Source organism: Polypterus senegalus, chromosome 1 (assembly GCF_016835505.1).
Source record: "Polypterus senegalus isolate Bchr_013 chromosome 1, ASM1683550v1, whole genome shotgun sequence".
In the NCBI taxonomy this organism is placed as follows: Eukaryota; Metazoa; Chordata; class Cladistia; order Polypteriformes; family Polypteridae; genus Polypterus; species Polypterus senegalus.
In genome coordinates, this window is record NC_053154.1 from 119,936,115 (window position 1) to 119,956,421 (window position 20,307).

Consider the following 20,307-nt stretch of genomic DNA (forward strand, 5'->3'; position numbering starts at 1 on the left):
TTATTCATAAACAATGTAAAACTATTTTATAATACAGTGTGTTTAGTCTGTTTATGAATAACTAACACATAATGGAATACCAGGGCATTAACCCCTTACCCTTATTACAATTTAAAATGCACAGTCTCTGGGTAAATGGTATAATAAACACAAGCAGTCTGCAGCAATGGAAAACTCATCTGGTCAGATGAGTTGTTTAATACATTTTTCTCAACAGTGCATTTGCTGGGCATGAAAAGAATTATTCATGTCTGAAAATGTATCTCCAATACTTAAGGAATCTGGAGGCTCTGTTATGAAGTGAAGTGCATTTTTCTGCCATGGTTTATCTCTACTAATTTCCCAGATAAATGGCAATAAATTCCAAGTGATTCTATGATGAAATATATCTGTCTTAGTAGTAACGGAATATACTAGGATTGTTTATGTCCAAACCATCCAAGTTGTCAATAAATGACTTGAACATTATGGCAATGACGCAGATCATATAACATTGTCAAACATGTCATCACCTCTCAAGATAGCTGACCACTTAAGAAACTTTTAGAGCGACACTTCAAACATCATTTTCTAATTTTGTTGTTAAACCACTAAATGAATATGAAAATGAATATCCCAAAGAAGAATGGTGTTGCATCCTTCGAATAGAGTTCCATACATTTATACAATTTACGCAGGCAATGTGGTGTCATGGTTAAGGCTCTGGACTTCAAAACTTGAGGTTGTGGGTTCATATCCCACACTGTGACCATGACACTGTGTGACCATGAGCAAGTCACTTGTGCTTGTTGTCCAACTGGAAAACCAAAAGTAATGCAACCAAGTATATCATAGATGTTGTAAGTCATCTGGGATAAAGGCATCAGCAAAATAAGTAAACGTTATGCCAGGGAGCGCGGAAGATGTTCTGTTGGCTCTTATTGGATCAGTGTTTAATTAAGTCAGTTTGCCTAAGTGCTTCCTTTCATAATTCATTTACTTTATGTATAGAGTGTTTGTGTATTAAAATTGAACTTGACAAGTTTCTTACCTAACCTTTCCTTGTTTGCACTAATTAAAAAGAGAAGCATCAATGCCACAATCTGCAATACCTGCAGATGAAGCAATAAAACATACTCTAAAAATAGCAATACAAGTAAGTCTTCTAAATTGTGTGTAGGTGTGCATGTCTGTGCAAAAGTTTTCAAGGCATCACTTTGGATTTATTTATTAATTCTTTATTTCTTAGTCTTTGACTAAATATTGGCCAAATCAATAATTAATCAAATGTTGAGCGGATGTGTAGGAAGCATGTAATTTAACAGATTAAATGGATTACTGTTCAAAAACTTTACTTTTGTAAGATTTGTAATAACAAATGAAAATAGAATGTTTATGTAGAATGTTCACATTTATCCTGATGAATAAAACAAATAGAAGAAAGCTGTAATGATTTAAATAATACAATTTTAGGCAAGAAAAATGTTTATAATCGCCAAAATGCAAAAGTTATTTGTCTACCTGAAAATTATACTGAACATCTTGGATAGCATTCTTTGCTTATTTCTAGCTGAAACACTTTCTTTATGGTTCCATGTTGAAATGTAGAGAACAAAAATGACCTTGTAATGTTAGAAAAATTTGTATATGTTGTGCTGGGATTTAGAATTCATTCAAAAGATAAAAACTGCATATTTATGAGGCGTGATCACTATAATACCATAACAGGTGATTCATTTGAAATAACATGAACATAAGCCAAAGTCAGCATCTCAAAGAAAATTATATTAGATGGCACAAATAGGCTTTCTGATGGCGCACCTGCAAATATTTCAGTGTCAGTTAGTAATGGAATACATGAAATAAGCAGGTGCTTCATATTAAAAGAAAACAAACTGTCCACTGCCACCTGCTTAAATACTCCTTATCAGCTAACTGAATCTAAACATCGCTCACTAATTACTATGTAACCTTTTATTTTTTGGTTTTACAATTTAAAATGAAGAATTTGCATGGTTTTAAACAGCATATTGTAAACACAATTCTCCCTTTCTAAATTTCAATTAATGGTGCAGGTGTCTGCAACTACAGTATTTGCTGAAAGGTAAGAATCAAAATAGGGGGGCAGGATTTGTTGTGTTATATCTGGGATCCCTCATTAACCCTATGGACTACCAGAAAACCTAAAAATCAAAATTGTGGGTTGTCCATGAAAATAAAGTACATTTTATGGTGTAATAAATAAGGTTTTACCCATTGCTAGGTTATGTGGTAAAATATTTTAGCAGCAGGCAAATAGATGATCACCGGCATGGTGGCAAAATAGATATCTTTGAGTGCTTCACAGGTTGGGTAAGGTACACACTTCAAAATCAGCATCCCATCCAGAACAGAAGGTGAGCACATCTTTTGACACGCCTCAGGAGGATTCAGGAAAGACAGCATTCATAGGAAAGGAATACACAGGAGCCCCATTCAGGTGTTAGGTCTTGCTTTGGTCTCAGTGACTGTGGACAGAAGAAAGTGACAGCGATTATTAATACCATGATGTGCACAGTGTACACACGGCAAAGAAATGGCATGAGGCTTGGAAACTGGGATATCTTTATTCATTCCTTATTGGATCTGGATGGTTAGTCTGCTGTGGTAACCTTTGTGGTATTTCATCAAGAAATGTATGGAGGACTGTATATGTACTTTTCTTTTAGAAAATGTGAATAGCCAGTGATTTTAGAAATTTACTGAAGGCATGGAACAGTGCAAACATACAATAAACCTAATAATAGGGCCTACTTGTTCAAACTAACTACTCTAAGGATCATTAAGAACGTTTTTTTTTATCCACAAAGGGATAATGAATACTGACAGATCTTTGACATTATAAATGCAATGATCACGTAATAAATCCTAAAGCATTGCATAAACAACCAAAAGCAAGACAGGAAAAAATAAAAAACTTTTCAAATGCAAATTAAATCAAAGCTAAATTTAATTTCCAGAAATGTAACCCTGATAGTAAAATCTGTAATAAAAATGAACAACAAAAACAATTGAAAAACACATTAATATCACCATTGTTGAGGATACGTTGGAGAGTGAGTATAACAACATTTGTGATTTACATAAACTATGGGTAGGATTTAGAAATTTCTACAAACTAAAGCCTTTCTCATCTGTATTTACATTTTCTCTCCAGTCTAAACTTACTGCTTTCTACAAATACATCCACTGTGATAAAAAATGTGCCTTCCATGCAATTGCTTGTACCACAAAATGATTCATCTGTCTGTGCTTTTATGAATGATACAAAGATTTTTGAACAAATCAACAGCCATAAAGCATCAGGTGCAGACAGAATTTTAGGACCCATTTTTTAATACATCCAGTAATTAGGTAGGCATTTTCATTGACTTCTTTAGTATCTCAGTGATAGTGAGATTATATCTTGTGCTGCAATCATAGAGTGGCAGCAAAGAGCAAGATAAAAATAAACAAATGATCCAGGGCATGAGCAACCAACACTAATTTCCTACTAGACCAGCACAAGTACACAAGTACACCAGAGAAAGCAAAGTTAAGTTACAAAAGAATTGTTATTAATCCCATAAAATGAGGCACTGGACACAACAAACAAACCCCTGTATACATAATACTGCACTGCAGCTCTTCAACCCATGTAATCACGAAACAAAACAATTAACAACATACACCACTAATACACAAATGTGAAACACAAATTAATGCAACCACAATTCTTTAAATATTCGCTGTTAAGCATGATTATTTATAGTCTGTGATGGTGAAGGATGCGCTGAACTATATCTCCTGTTCGGGGAAACAAAATGCTACCCAGTCCCTTATGTTTGCCTGTCAGGTTCTCTCCTGGATTACTTCACCTCATTTATATGAAAAGAAAATTGATTCTTAAAGAAATGAACTGGGGTTCACCTGTCTTTTTCCACAGAGTAACTTTCCCTCTCATTGTTTTGGTGGCATCTCCTTCTTCATTGGATCTAGTGCTGTCTTCTCCTCCTTCACCTTTTCTCCTCATACTCCTAAAGAATAAAAAGGGATTTTCTGAGACATTAAAGATTAGTAGCAGTCACTTCTTTGGTGATGAGTGGCTGGTGCTTGAACACAATAAACAGAAGAGTGTAGGTAGCTTGGATCACTTTCATTTGTATCTTGTCAAAACTGGTCAATAGCCAATGTTATATCATTTGCACTTCATACCATCCTAACACACCAGGATAATAAAAACTGCTATACCAGAGTACTGTTTGTAGACTACACTACTGAACCATTAAAGTAGACTACATTACTGAACCATTAAAGTGGATCATTGACTTAGGGCTTAGTGCAACTCTCTGCAACTGGTGTTTGAACATCTTAATTAGAAGACTATGTCGTGGGCAGAGTTTCACTTTCTCCATGGTGATTTTAGGATCCTGAGGTGGTCTGGCTGTATCAGCGCATGCTCCAAACCTCCTCCTCCGTGGTAATCTTCAACACAGGCATCCCAAAGGGTAGTGTGCTTAATGCACTTCTGTTGTTCTTGTTCACCTATGAATGATAAACACAGCTCCAACTCTATCATGAACAATGAGGAAATCAGTTCCAGAGAAGAGATTTGCATTCTTGACACCTTGGTACCAGGACAATAATTTCTCTCTTAATGTCAGAAAAATTAAAAATTACATTACATAAAATCATATCATTGCCAAAACTGCTAAATTTATCTCAAGGTTGTAAAGAGATTAAAAACAGAGATGCTGATTAATCAATCTTAACATGTTAAAGTAACACATTAATAATTTCTTCTTAAAGATTTCTGGTTAAGATAGTTAAATATCTTTTATAATTCATAAAAGATGCAATCTATGACAGTGAGAAATTTAAAACATCTAAATAAATATCTCTATCAGATACATATTGATACATTTTTTCAGTCTATTCTTTGCTACTTAAAAGCCTAATATATTTATATTTTCAGTGTAACTAATGACTTCTCCTCCCCTGGTAACAGCTGTGGAGTTGATACTCGTGTGTATCATGCAGTTAGGCATAACCTGACCTACAACAGTTCTGATTGTGCACAAAAGTTGAACCATGATTTGATATATCTATTTTTAATATTTGTTTGTGCATTGTTACTGCCTTTCATATGTTGTCTTGCAACAGAGCAGTCCATACGTATTGGTTTTCCCAAGTATTATAGAACCTCCTTGTGGGTGGTGGTGTTTGGTAGTTGTTGGGCATTGTTTCTGTTACATACAACTGTTCAATAAAATAACTAAAAAAAATTTATATGTAAGCAACTATTAAAACTTTTTTTTTAGAAATTAATCACTGAGTTATTTCTGCTTTATAGAAAAAATGTTAATATGCTTGAAGGAAATATGATAAAGTTTGATCAATATGCATTTGATTTTGATTAAAAAATTTTATTGTTTTATTTGCTATTTCATTTTTTAATCAAACAGTAGCCCTAATTAAAAATAAATAATGTAAACATGTAACATGTATCTAATCTTTATATATAATACACATTGTGGCTGTCTGTTTGTCTGTCCAGAATTTTAAATCACCTGTAGTTCGCAAACCGTTTGACCTATTCACCTGAAATGTGGTACACATATACTACATGACGTCTACTATCCGCTTTCGGGGTGATGATTGACTTCCAAGGTTATTCCTCTTTTTATTTTTATTTTATTTTACTGTAGAAACAACTCTCGGCATCGGCCAGTAGGGCGGCTGTGCGGCGCATTCGCATGGGTGCCGTTCTGATCCCTACCACCTTCTCCGTCACTTCCCCTACCTCTTCATATCTTAAATCATTCTTGAGGCATATTGAAGACTTAAGTGCCAGCTTAAGTGAAAAATTAATGAAAATGTACAAAGTAATTGCAACACAAACGCTGATTTAATCTGTTTTAACACGAAAAGATGCAGATGAAAGAAGAGAAAAAGTGGGCCGCTAAGGTAGAGGAAAGAAGAGCTGCTATGGAAGCAGCAAGCACATCAACCTCTGAGCAAAAAAATGCTAAATGTACAGAAAAAGATTAGGAAAACTATCAAATGGTTAGATAATAATAAAGCAAGGAAATTGGAGTGCAAAATAGTAGTACAAACTAATTGATAATAAAGATGCATACATAATGGAATGTTGATTGCAGTTCAAGCAGACAATGTAAGCTAACTTTAATGCTTTATAGGTTAAACATGATTGACTCAGATCTATTGCTGGGTTAACCCATATGCACATGACACATGCATACATACTTAACCACGATGAGCCAATTTAAAGATGATAGTTAAAGAGACATGCTAATCTTTTGGAGTGTAAAAAAAAATGAAATGCCAAGATACAATTCACAAAGAAAAGAGGAGAATTTTCTAAATATGTGTAAGACAGTAGTTGTAAACTTATGCAAAATAGATTTTAAAATTAAGGTAATAATGAAAATAAATGTTACCATTTATAGTTTGTGAGGCAGAATTTGATAAACTACACCCATAGTGGAATTCTTCATTATTCTTCAATTCATTTACTAAGACAAAATAATCTGAAAATAAACCCAAAGTAATATTACGTACTTTAACTAAGATTAATAGACACCAACTCTATATTTCGGGTTCTACATCCTACTCTGGTGGCATTAGGTGCAGGCAAAAACCAACCCTTACTCAGGCCTTTAAACACTCATAAAGAGCATGATTAAAATCTGCTGTTGACATGAACATCCCATACCAGCATAAGGAGAAGATAACAAAAACCCACAGTGACTTGACTTACATTTCAACAAGGTCACTGCAACCATGAGATGGCACTGTTATCAACTGTGTGTTCATGTTACCTGCATTAATCTTTAAAAATGGAAAAATGATGTGCTTCCTTCTGTAATATCACAAGACCAAACAGGATTTATTAAAGGTAGATGCTTAAAGACCTTGACATCAACAAAAATTGATGAATATCCACAAGCCTGGTCTACAATAAAAATTAAATATTGCAGTACTTCTTTATATTCCCTGCTCTCTGCTGCAGTTAATACAAACTTCCATCATTACACTAAAAATCCAATTACCCTTCATTCTCTAAGAATATGGAACCAATGTAGGAAGCACTTTAAGACAGAAAAGATTTTATCTGTTGCACTGCTATATAACAGCCACCTTTTTCCACCCTCTCAAACATATATACTATTCAATGTCTGGAAAACGTCCGGAATTAAAACACTTACAGACTTGTACATAGTTAATGTCTTTGCATCCTCCGAACAATTATGCTTCAAATACAACTTCTCATAAACACAATTCCTCCGCTATGCTAAACAGAACCTGCCAAATTTTTCTCACCTTCCACCTTGTTCTATTCCAGAAGAATTAACAATCAGTCTTGAAGACTCAGATAGCATCTCTACAATTTATAAAAATATTGTAAAGTCTCTTCCTTTCAAAAATCCCAGAATACATTGCGGAAAGTATGTGTCACTTAATATTTCAGAAAAGGAGTTAAAGGCAGCCAAATACAGTACACACACACGCTCTATATGTGCAAAGCATTCAGTCATATAACTTAAAATCTTTTATTGAGTACATTTATCTCATTTAAAATTGTTCAAAATGTTTCCAGAGCAGATTCAACCTGTGAACGTTGCAATCGAGCTCCAGCCTCACTGGGCCACATGTTCTGGGCATGCACCAAATTAACAACATTTTGGACAAAAATCTTTGCTTGCCTATCAGACAGCCTTGGCATCACAAACCCTCCTAATCCATTAACAGTTGTTTTTTTTGTACTCCCAGATGGGTTTAAAGTGGAGAAGGACAAACTGTAATAACATAGAGTTATCTTGCTTAACTGGAAGAATTCTAACTCTCCTATTCTAAGTCAGTGGGTAACTGATGTTATATACTATTTGAAATTGGAAACAAATCTAATTCTCACTTAGAGGATCTGTTCAAAACTTTTTAAAAATGTGCTAGGATCTAATCAGTAACATTTTAGATTAAGCTTCCATTTTGGGGAAAAGCACACCCTTCTTTTCTTGCTCCTTTTACAGAGTAGCTGTGGATGCTGGCTCCACTCTCTTTCTCTTGGGTAGGAGTCGAATTCTGCTTTGATTTGTTAAATTTGTCTTGACTGTATGGAATATTATCTGTTTCTAATTAAAGTCAATATAAATATAAAAAAATAAAATAAATAAAAAATGAGAAAATTTAGAAAAAAATTATATACATGTGCAGAGCTGTAAATGTAAAACAAACTTAAAACAAAGCCAACAATGACACCTTTCTTTCCAAAAATAGAATTTAGTATGCATTAAGGAGTCAGTAATGTTGTTCTTTATGTTTTCCCATTAAATCAGTTAGACTTTACATTTAATAAAGTACCTTACATACTATACATGCTAATAAAAGGAGCTTTCCAATGCAAATAAGGACATAACAGCACAGTATATGGTAAGGAAACACGCTCAAGTTAATGTTAGCCTAATGCAAATAAAAATACTGAGCCCCTGGAAAGAAACCAGCAACATCATGGCTTCAAATCAAAATACAAAGCACTATGAAATGAATGTACATATGAGTTGACTTACTGTCAGTCTGCACCAGTACAGTAGAAATTAAAGAGAAAAGTAAAAAAAATCAATATAGGGATACAAAATATTAAAAGCAAGCGAGAAAGGGGTTTTTATGCATTATTTGAATGATATGATCAATGGAGCCTCAAGGACAGATGTAGACAGATATTTCCTTAGAGCTGGAGCTTAAAAGATGAAGAAGTAGTTTCTGAGAGTCATGCAACAGTGCTTTAGAATAGCAAGAAGGCTAACATCACAAGATTTCAGGTGTCTAAAGGATTTAGACAAGGTAAGCAGCAATGATCGGTCTCTTGGATGTTCAGGTTTACAGCTTTATAAGTTGGTAGCAGAGTTTTGAAGATTTTTCATGTGTTTTTTGATTTGCTGCATTTTAAAAGCAATGAAAGAATTGTTAGTTCTGTTAGGAATAGAGGACTTAGGCTGCCAAATAAATAAATAATGTGGAACTTCTCCCAGGGAAGTTCAGTTATTTGTGTGCTGAAAGAACAAGATCTGCCATACTGCTTCAGATATATTCACAAGGGAAATGACCAAAAGACAACTGCTGGCAGTGCATTTTGGATCATTAATTTAAAACATCTTAAAAAAAAGTGGACGGTGAACATTTTTTTTTCTTAGTTGTAATTATACAGTCTCTTACCTTGAACTGCAACAGAGAATTACTAAAGCTTTATTGTTTCGCTGCCAGTGCACTTGGGAGCTTGTACACAAAGTGATGGCCTCATGTGTAAAAGGTAAGCATGTCTCTTCTAATATTTGAAATGTGATCCCTCAACAGGAGCAGGTGTGTGTCTTAGTTAGGGTTTTCTGAGAAGCCTCTTGAAAAAAGGATACCTTGCTTGTAAAAATAAGGAGTATATTTCTGGCTATATGAATACTACCCAGATGGCCACAAGAGCAACTGCGAATGCAGATATGAGTGGGAGCCTCTTTTTAATTGCTGAGTCATAGCTGAATCTACAGTCATTCTTTTCAAGCTGCTATCTGCAGCCAGGAGGAAAGTTTGTCATTTAAAATATAATTTAAAGAAATACTTGTCAATGGTTCTTCAAATGGTTCGGCAAACCTCTACATTAAAAAATTTGACTTTAGCTAAGTGTATTAAACTCTAGAAGTATTAAAGTGTTCAAATGAATGTAGACAAATCACACAGCTATACATAACTTATAAATAAAGAAACAAATGAAGCAGTCATTACTTAATAGAGTTAGGAAAACAAGACAATATACCCTGAAGTGTCCACTTTCTATATTTTGTTACACAATTGCCTTAAATTGAAGTATATCCCAGCCACAAGATATTATCATATAACCAAAAAAGAGATTTCAAAAATAAAACAGAATGTCAGGTGACATAAATGAATCTGGAAGTAAACTTGACTCATGATTATTATGCAGAATAGTTGAAAACATCAAAACCTTCATCACAGGGCTAACCGTGAACACCCTGGAAGCTACTGAGTAAAGGAGAATGGTAGTAAAAATTGATGCCATTATGAAAAATTCCCACCAGGTGGCGCTCCCTTAGGGCACTTTTAGCCACAGGTTCATTCCTCTGTGGTGTGCTAAGAAGTGCCTCTGGGGCTCTTTTCTTCCCGATGCTATCAGGCAGTTCAGTGCTTCCTCCCAGACTAAATACTGTATATATATTGTCACACACGTGCGAGTAGGAGGCAGCTAAAGGGCTCGAGTAATTGTAATAAAACATCCGACCAGGGGGCGGTGGAGTGCACAGACTGTCTTTCTCAGTTCCCTAGAGACCTTTCCCGGGATATCCTGCAAGGTTCCGGCTCCTTTGATGACGTCACTTCCGAAGCCGGCCCCTTTGATGACGTCACTTCCGAAGCCGGCCCCTTTGATGACGTCACTTCTGGTTCCGGTCCCTTTGAGGTCACTTCCTCTCAAGACCTTTAAAGCCTTCATCTTGGGCTACTATAGTGAGTTCTGTTTTGGACTCTGTGAGATGCACATCGTTTCTTTGATAAGAAAACCCAATTGCAGCTGGGAAAAACAATATACGGGTGGCTGCCCCAAACCTTTATAATGTCTTGGACTCGTTTTTATGACAATATATTTTTCCAACTCTGGTGTGATTTGCATTTGAAAGTCTAGTGTGTTTAGGTGGACAGCTGCAATTGTTGAGCGGACAAAAACAACTGAACCAAGACCCTTCAGAAAGGGTGGTCATGGTGAGGTACTAAGCAAATCCTGGAGCAGTTTGCATGAAGTATGAATGTGACCCAATACGGGGCTGATCTCACTGTAATAAATACTGAGCATTTTGACGTGAAATTGTGCATGCTGTGGTAATGACGCCTAGTGTCTCCTGTTGGTAATTATTGAATTTCATTTACAAGACTCATGGGTTAACATGGACCATATAATATATAAATATGCAAATGTGACACAATTTGCATAAAACAACTCTCACAATAACCAGTTAATCAGAACAAGTCCAGCACCTACATTCCCCTCAAGCATGCAATCAAAATAAAAAAAGGTGTAACTTGTCAATCAAAACACATACAGAGATGGCAAAGAAGCAAACAGCAATGCCCTTTGAGGCTGATCAGACCCCCTAATCTTACGCCGTAAAGGTGCGGCGCCCTCTCAATGCGTTTGGTTTTTCTTGCACGATGTAAATACAGAGGCATGGTAACTTTGACATATGTAGTAAATGTTAATCAAAAACTCCAAAAATAAAATTATTAGCAAATAGTTATAGGAGTTAAGAGAGTACATATGTTATTTGAGATAACCTGTATTGAGGTTACATTCACACGGTGGCTACTGGAGAGTATAAACGCAACATCATACAGTTAAATGAAACTCGCTTGACACGTCTACTGTCATAAACAGAAACACCTTAATGGGCGCCTTCAGCAGAGCTTGCTTTCGTTTGTACACTTTGCTATTTGAAATGTGCCCTTTTTGAACCATGTTTGGTAGTGCGTCATTTTTAAGTATTTTGTACTTATTTGATAAAAGGTGTTTTGCTCATAGAAAAAATATTTCTGTCCAAAGAAAGAAGACCCTGACATGCCCATTTGATGTTGATTAACGTGTTTTAGTTTGCAGTGTTCAACACAACTGAGACAAACTAACAAATCAACACCTAATTTGGAACAAAGTAAACAGACTGACTGTGAAAACATCATGATTCCACTAAATGCTGAGAAAAAGCCTCAGTCTGTATCAGCAGCTTTAACTGTAATTTAGGAACCAACCATGGATGGGATGTTCATACACTGAAATAAACACTGGCCTCACTCATACTATGAAAAATCAGATTAAACACCTTATCTAAGATGATCAGTTGCACCAGGCCTCTGGAGTTGTGAGATGGCAGTGCTGTTATTAAACTATGCCATAAATTTAAACTGCATGTGTGATTGTCTTGTCTCTGCCGGGATCCATAATGAATGGTATATGGGGGAAAGATCTTGGACCTACACCACACCCTCAGCCAGGAAACTCATGTCAACCATGCCCAGTCTTCACTCCTGTTTCTTCTGGTCCATTCTTATGCAGAATATACATACATATTGTGGAAACCAGAGGAACAGCTGCCCAAACCCTGGACAGAACAAACACTGGGAGCACAAATTCAGCAACACACACGTTTACATTCAAGGGGAAGCACTTTTCCCTCGCTTCCCACAAAAGCACAGTGAAAAGCACCCAGCAGCACAGTCTACGGCACACATCTTTCTCTTATTTCCTCCTCCAGTGGCAAGCTATGTCTCTTTTACTCCCAACTTTGACTTTTCAATTGGAGTGAAGTGGCTTCTTTGATGTTTTACCTGGGGCTGCTCCAGTTGGCTCATCAGGTGTGATGAAAACCCAGAGTAGGGTTCTATAGCTCCTCCTGGTGGCTCCCACAGAACCCAACAGGGCAATGACAAACTCCAACTCCCAGAGTGCCATGTTGGAATCTGTGGTGCCACATTCAACCTGGAGGTCTACTGTCTAGTGTCCCGGGGAAGGCAGTGCCTTGTGGATGCTCTCTTCCCAGGTCCTTCCATCCAGCTGGTATCCTGGCCAGGTAATGGACATGGCCGCCCATCACAATATGTGTATATTTTATATATTGTAAAAAACACATAAATATGTAATAGTGCACCAAATGGAAAACTGCATTTATTACCATAAGGCACTTAGTAAAAATAAATCAAAGTTAAAATGTGTCAAGCAATATCAGTGTGATATCTTCGCTATCTAGTCACATCTAACACCATTGTTGTTATTTCATCCATTTAGAGGGAGAGGGAGAGAAAGAGGTAGTGTGGTGGATGGTTCAAAATTATTCTTCATGGATCATGGTCTTTCTAGTTTTTGGCCAGGTGAGATAAATGATTTAGCCATGGTGTCATATCAGTATCACTTTTCTGTGAACAGATGAAAAAGATTGTCTAAATTGCTTATTTATACACCAAAGACCAGAAAATGTACCTAAAGTGACAAAATGAGGATAACCTGTAAAGAGGCATAAGCTTTAAGCCAAGAAATCAAAAAATACTGCCAGCCAAATCTCAATACACAAGAAATGACTCTTAGGTTAAAAGTCCTGACTGCCTTTTAATTCTTATTTGAAATATCTTTCCCTAAACAGCTACACACTAACTTTTCAAATATACAGATTACCGTGATGGCATCTTAAACTAATCTTCCTAATTATGATGTCACTTGTAGGCTGACACAAACACAGGTCCAGTAAACAAAAACCATAATCAACAACAAACATTGCCGCATACAGACAGAGATTCAAAATCATGCCACAATGATGTCAATAACAATATGCTTAAACATGATAATTTGGCTATTGCATTTTTTCAATGTGACTTACAACATTTGTGATACAATTGGTAGTATTTCCCTTGATTTTCCAATTGAGCACAGGCTAGTGAGGAGACTTGCTCATGGTCACACAGTGTCAGTAGCAGGGTTTGAAACCACAACCTCAGGTTTTGTAGTCCAAATGTCCTAATCCTTAATGACTACACCACACTGCCTTAACCACTACTGCAACACACACTAGAATTATTCATTAAAAATGAGACATAATGCACAAGAATTACTCCACAGGGTATTTTTACACTATATTGACATATGTGACAATATACATGTTCAATATGTATTGAATGTGGTTTTGCTTTGCTTTAACTGCGTTACTATGTAAATGTGGAGTGTTCTAAATAAATAAGACAGATGAGTCATCTGTCAGAATATTCAAATTAGAAGAATCAATTAGCAATTATCTCCCAATCCATCATTTTTTACTCATTACTGCTAGTCAAGGTTGTAGGGGCCAAGAACAATCCCAGTTTCATAGGATGCAAAACAAGAAACTACCTTGCATGAAATGCACATAGACACACACACACATACAAACATCAGGGGTAACCCATTCAAAAATGGTACCTAATCTCCATGTGACTGAAATGCTACTTGCTGCTTCAATATGCTACTCCACTTCACTACTATTCCTTATTATTATTATTATTTTATAATGCTATATTTACGTAGATGTCATAAATATATCTTGATGAAAGCCATTAAGAAAACCAAAATCTATTTCCTCTCAAGATAATACATCAGTTTCTGTCACTCGAATAAAGAGCAAAGAATTGCACCTGTTCTGGATATTCTGTCTTTGCTAACTTGCCTTGTACTACTTATTGGCAACACTTTTTTGTGTATGGCCTTTCACAAGCCACCACCGGAGATGACACTGAATATTTTCAGAAGGGTGTTAACTCACATAAGTGTTCATCACCAAAGCAAAGATCATAACACATTTCTGGAAGACCAGGGGCCTCATGTATAAACGGTGCGTACGCACAGAAATGTTGCGTAAGAACTTTTCCACGTTCAAATCACGATGTATAAAACCTACACTTGGCGTAAAGCCACGCACTTTTCCACGGTACCTCATACCTTGTCGTACGCAAGTTTTCCGCTCAGTTTTGCAGACTGGCAGCACCCAGCGTCAAGCAGTACTACTGTTCCTGTGTGGTTACTCTTTATTTTCCTGATGCGGCTTTATAAATACACTGTAATTAACCGCATATTGTTTAATAGTGTAATGCATCTGATTGTAATTAACTTGTAGCAAGTTTACTTGTAAGGTACAGGAAATAGCCATAGTATTCCAAATACCATAACTGCTTTAGCGTTGTTACTCTCACTGCACCTTCTTCTTCTTCTTCTTCTTCTTCTTTCAGCTGCTCCCGTTAGGAGTTGCCACAGCCACTGCAAAACGTTTCAAAGCCTTTCCTGTACGGACCTCGTGGTTCAGAAACAGTTTCATCCCAAGAACTTTGAACTTACTTAATCAATTGCTCCTTGTAGAACTGTTTGTACTTATAAGTACAATGAACCCACTGTAAACTTGCACTACAGTTATAATATTGCACAACCTGAGCCACATTATAAAGCGTGTATTTACATATGATGACGATATCATTTTTAAGATGAAATGCAGCAAAATATGTTTATTATATTATACAGATAAAACTTTAACTTCATTTAAATAATCTATATTCTTCACTGGGACTGTCGTGGAGGATAGAATAATTAAACATGTACTACGAAGATATTTCAATGTTTCTTAAACGTTTTGAAAAATTGGTGCTCTAAGCTTACAGATGGCTTAACATCTATTACAGAGCTGATTGTGTGGCAATCGGTTACTTGGAGAAAGAAAAGCAAGGACTGCAGGGGCGACTATATATATATATATATATATATATATATATATATATATATATATATATATATATATATATTGAATTTAAAACAGACAGAGAAAATAACAACTCAGCTAAAAATGCAGCGACAAATTTCGGCAAAAGTTAAATGCTTGTGTCATAAGCACGAGGCGGCTATGCAGTGTCCGCAACGGATGTGGCCATCCACCGTACATAAGATACCATATTGACATTAGCGGGTGAAGGGGACACCAATTCTTCCTCTGCCCAAGGCCGCCACAAGCCTAGAGCCGCCCCTGAGTACTGCTGCAATAAATTATTTCATCGAAGGTCGCACACAATCACTGCGCCGTGAAAACCATGTTTAATAACGATTTGCATATTCAAAGAGGCGGAATTCTGGGAGGAGTTGGGGCGTTACATAAAGCGTGTGCACGAGCGTTACTTTTCACGCTGGTCGGGATTTATGTAGCGGAAGAACGTGGAAGTTGGAGTACGCACAGATTCTCGCATCTGGATTTTTCTGTGCGTAAGCACATTTCGGCTTTTGTGTTTATGCCATGTTATAGTGCGAATTCTACGCACTGCGTTATACATGAGGCCCCAGATATTTTGTTTGGAATCTGGAAATTAACTAAGAAATAGATGTGAATGAAAACTTTGCATTTCTTGGAGTTTGTCAGCCACTCCTAGGATATGACTAATATTTCAAAGAGTGATACTAAAAAGATAAATAATTCAGAAACATACTGAATCATTCTGAACCTTTTCACCTGGTGGTGTCATGCTCTGATTTTCTTTTCTTTATTAAATACAATTTAGAAATGAACAACATTTACATGAATAAGCAACCTTGAGGATGGATGGCAGACTATGCTCTCAAAAATAAATCATAAATTCATAAGTTATGTTAGTTCTGTCTTGACTTTCAACTAAAACAGAAATCATTATATGTACAGTATTTTCAAATTATATATTATACTAGGCTCACCCGCCTTTTAAGGCGACCGACTTTTAAGTTGTCCACTTCTTAAGGCAATTCAATATGTAGATAAATTTGATATTTTATACAAACTCATTAATTTGGTTATATTGCATTTGAGGGGAATTACTTTAATACTCGTAGTTTCTGTTATTTTTGTGATGAAATTTAAACTTTTTTTCTATATTGAGGTCACCCTTTTGAACCCCCCTGATATTTACTACGCGGTGAGGCATTTGTACTCCATCAACATTAATTATTTCCAGAGACATAATTTTGTCTATTTTTCCAGCGCATCACGCACAAAAGCAAGGGAACGATGGGAGCATCAGAACTCTGCTCACATCATGTCGCTTCGTACCACAAGCTGCAAGTAGTAAGTCTGTGATAAGCGGAATACCGCTACGCTTTCCACTCACGGGACAGAAGGACAATCCTGACCGCTTTTATATAGTAAGAAAAAAGAAAAAGATATTGCACAGTCTGGAGTAGAAAATCATCTTTTACCTGGAAAAACGAAACTACACATCCCATCATGCATTGCAAAATGGACGGGGCGTGTGTGAAACTCCGCATCTGCATAGCACTCACAGGATGGAAGGACAATCCTGACTGCTTTTATATAGAAGGAAAACATTTATTTGTTATGCACTGGCATCCAAATACAATAGCAAATGAAATGGCAGATACATTCATTTGTTTTTTCCTTATTTAACATTAAAAGTGACCTGGCCAATGTCAATTGGTATGGTGCTTTTAATTGCTTCATCACTTGTCAGTGTCCTGTTTTTCCATGACATTTCCTAAATTGCTGAATTGCAAATGCCTGTGTTGTTGCAGTTCTGAAACTCTCTTCTGAAGATACGATTGATGACATTTTTCTTTGCTTTTTTACAGGAATTACCCTATTAATTTCAACAGCAACACTATTATACCTTGGTACCTAGGTAGGAATCATTGCCTCTCTCCACTGGCTCACACTTGACTGTATTTGCATATCCTTTTTACTTTGACAGATCCTCTTTTGCCGCTGTTACTGATATTTCTGAGCATTATTTCACAGACGTAAATTGCTGCCTGTCTTCAGCAGACAACTATGAAATAATTAATAAAAAATGTCAAATTTATAATCATTTACATTCTTTCACTATTAAAAAAGCAGATCTGAAAAATGACAGTGTTTCAGTTACTTCAGTTAGGTAAGATGAATATAAACTTGCTTGAAATTGCTGTGCCATGTTGTTCACACACAGTTAAGCATAAATTACACAACAAACATGAATTTGATGTGGGGAAGGGAGAGCATGCGAAGTGGCACATGCAGATGGAATGATCAAGCTGTGAGTGAAGAGAGCCTGAGTGGACAGTGGCTTACTTGCAACATTTTCAGACACTGCAGACCATCAATGAATGGGAATAAATGGTGAGTTTTCTCTGTGAAAATAGAAAGACAGATGCAATGTTATTTGACAATAAATGAGGCACGTTTTAGGATGATTTGAATACAGGTATAATGAAAGGCTCGAAAATGTACTGAATTACATACACTCAGAATTGCAGTATTGTATCACTTGAATGTATTTGACAGTAGTAATAGTTGGGGACTCTGGTTTGCTCCAGAGACAGAGAGTCTCATATAGAGTGTTGCCTTCCGGGTGCACTGGTAGGAGATCTCCCAAGAAGGGTTGATAGGCTCTTAGTCAGAGAGGGGGTGGATCCAGTGGTCATTGTCCATGTTGGAACAAATGACAGATATAGATGTAGTCTGCCAGTTTATTAGATTTAAATTTAAAGAGTTAGGTGCCAGGCTGAGGAGCAGAAATGACAAAGTAGTCTTTCCTGAAGTTCTGCTTGTGTTCTCCAGGTAATATTGAGGAGATTAGAAGGCTAAACCTTTGGCTCAAATCTTGGTGTAGTATAGGTTTATGGTGCATTGGGACTCCTTTTGGAACACATGGGACCTGTTCTGCAGTAACGAGTTACATCTAAATAAGAGGATTATTTAAACTGGGGTATTTAGGGATATTTAAATGCAAAACACAAGTAACACACAATAAAAATAGCTATAAATATTAAAATTATAACAAGTGAGCTTAATTATGATGTTATAGAAATAACAGAAACCTGGCTAAATAACAAAGATGGGGATAAGTATAACGTAGAGCCACCTATTATAGAAAGGACAGTGTCACACACGAGTGCTTGGGAGGCTTAACTGAGGGCCAGATACGAAGTCAGGGGTTGACAAAGTGCAATAATGTCTCTTCTTCCTCTTCAACAGGTCTCTAGAACAGAAGCCCACTTAAACCATGACCACTTTCTGCATACCTTCATAACCACACCCTCCTACTGACCTAATTTCTGGCCAGACTTCTTATGGACCAGCCTCTTCCTCTCCTCCACCTATAATAGCTAACTACCTTCCCTCACCACCCTGTTCCATTTTCGACACCAACACAGAAACTGCTCTGGAGTTATTTTGTTTAAGAAGTGCTTGCATTACATTATACGGGGTGGATACTCAACTGTTTCTTTGTTTATCTTTCTTGCCTTACAATAGACCAGAAAAGGAGGTGGGGTTGCTGTTTATTTAAAACAGAATTTAAAAGCAAGTCCTTTTCAGCTAGATGATGAACCCCATCTTATCAAAATAACAGGTCTTATTTTAGGATTGTGTTACACACCCCCCAATGCAGACAGTAATTTTAATGCACATCTTTTTAGTAATATTAAGAAGGTAAGTTTTCAGGGGGATATTATAGTCATGGGGAGCTTTAACTACCCGAATATTAACTGGGATAACCTAGCAATTAGCAGAGCAAAATAACTTGTTTTTACAATTAATCTGTGACTTTTTTAACACAGTACGTTAAAGCACCAATGGGTGGAGGGGAAGCTTGCCTAGATTTAGTATTCTGTAATAATCAGGATAAAATTGAGGGTGTAGAGGTGACTGAATCACTAAGATCAAGTGAAAAAAGCATAGCAGTTTTCAGTGTTTTGAAGAGTGTGGATGCAAATAGTAAAACTGTTAAGTTTAAGTTTGGTAGGCCAAATTTTGAGCAGATGATGCAAAGTCTAAGGAGGAGTCTAAAAACTCCTTAGCATTTAAGTGTGGAGACAGTCGAGTAGCAGTAGAACAGATTCAAAAAGGTTTTACTTATAATGCTGGACTGATACCTAAATTTGGAGTTAGTAGGAAATTTAAAAACACATTGCAGTAGCATGATAAAAAGTTGAAAAAGAAGCTGCAAAGGAAAAAAACAGTTGTGCAAGATGTTTAAGACTAATAATTCAAATGTGAATCATAAGGAGAAAGAGAACAATAAATCAACCATTAAGAAGAATATTAGGGAGGCTAAAAGGCAGTTAGAGAGGAATATAGCAGGTAAGGTGAAAGATGTCTCAAAGAGATTCTTTCAGTATTTTAGTAGTTAAGGAACAGTCAAGGAGGAGATGAACTGCTTCAGAAATACTAAAGGTGATTTAAAAAATAAAGACAGTGAAATAGCAGATGCTCTAAACTCACATTTTTCTGAGGTCTTCACATGTGACGAAGTAGATGACCTCCTAAGATGACTACTAAGGAGGTACTGAGTGATTTAGAAATTGTAGAGGGATAAGTACCATTTAGATTAAATAGAGTGAAATCAAACAAATCTCAAGGACCAGATAATAATTAACCCTTGAGTTCTTAAGGAGGTTAGTGAGTACATATATAAACCATTGACACATATTTTTCAAAGTCAGTATACACTGGGGAAATTCCAAAAGACTGGTAAATGCAAATGTTATCCTATTATATATAAAAAGGGTGACAGGACAGATCCAAGCAACTGTTGAATGTGGTAATGCATGACCATGAGCATTGTCAATTGAGGTTAAAGTAGCGCTACACTGAACATAGTAAGTTCTATGAGTAAAAGTACACCCATTTTAAAGTAGGGCACTTACCGTTTTTGTGTTGAAGGTGCTACCACGGGAACATGGGGCTATCTTAGCGGGTGCGCTTTGTGAGGCACTGG

At 36.4% G+C, this 20,307-nt stretch overlaps 2 long non-coding RNA genes across 2 annotated transcripts in view; one reads left to right on the top strand and one right to left on the bottom strand.

The window, feature by feature from the left end:
• Window positions 1-2,422: 2,422 nt before the first annotated feature.
• LOC120518121 lies at window positions 2,423-9,304 on the bottom strand. The gene is made up of 3 exons (XR_005631183.1): window positions 9,232-9,304; window positions 3,928-4,034; window positions 2,423-2,486 (listed from the first exon to the last, which is right to left on the bottom strand). It is a non-coding gene; the product is annotated as an uncharacterized LOC120518121 (long non-coding RNA).
• The window catches only part of LOC120518126, a 47,487-nt gene continuing 36,439 nt past the window's right edge, over window positions 9,260-20,307 (top strand). Inside the window, exon 1 of the long non-coding RNA XR_005631184.1 lies at window positions 9,260-9,325. This is a non-coding gene — a long non-coding RNA (uncharacterized LOC120518126). The remainder of the gene's footprint in view (window positions 9,326-20,307) is intronic.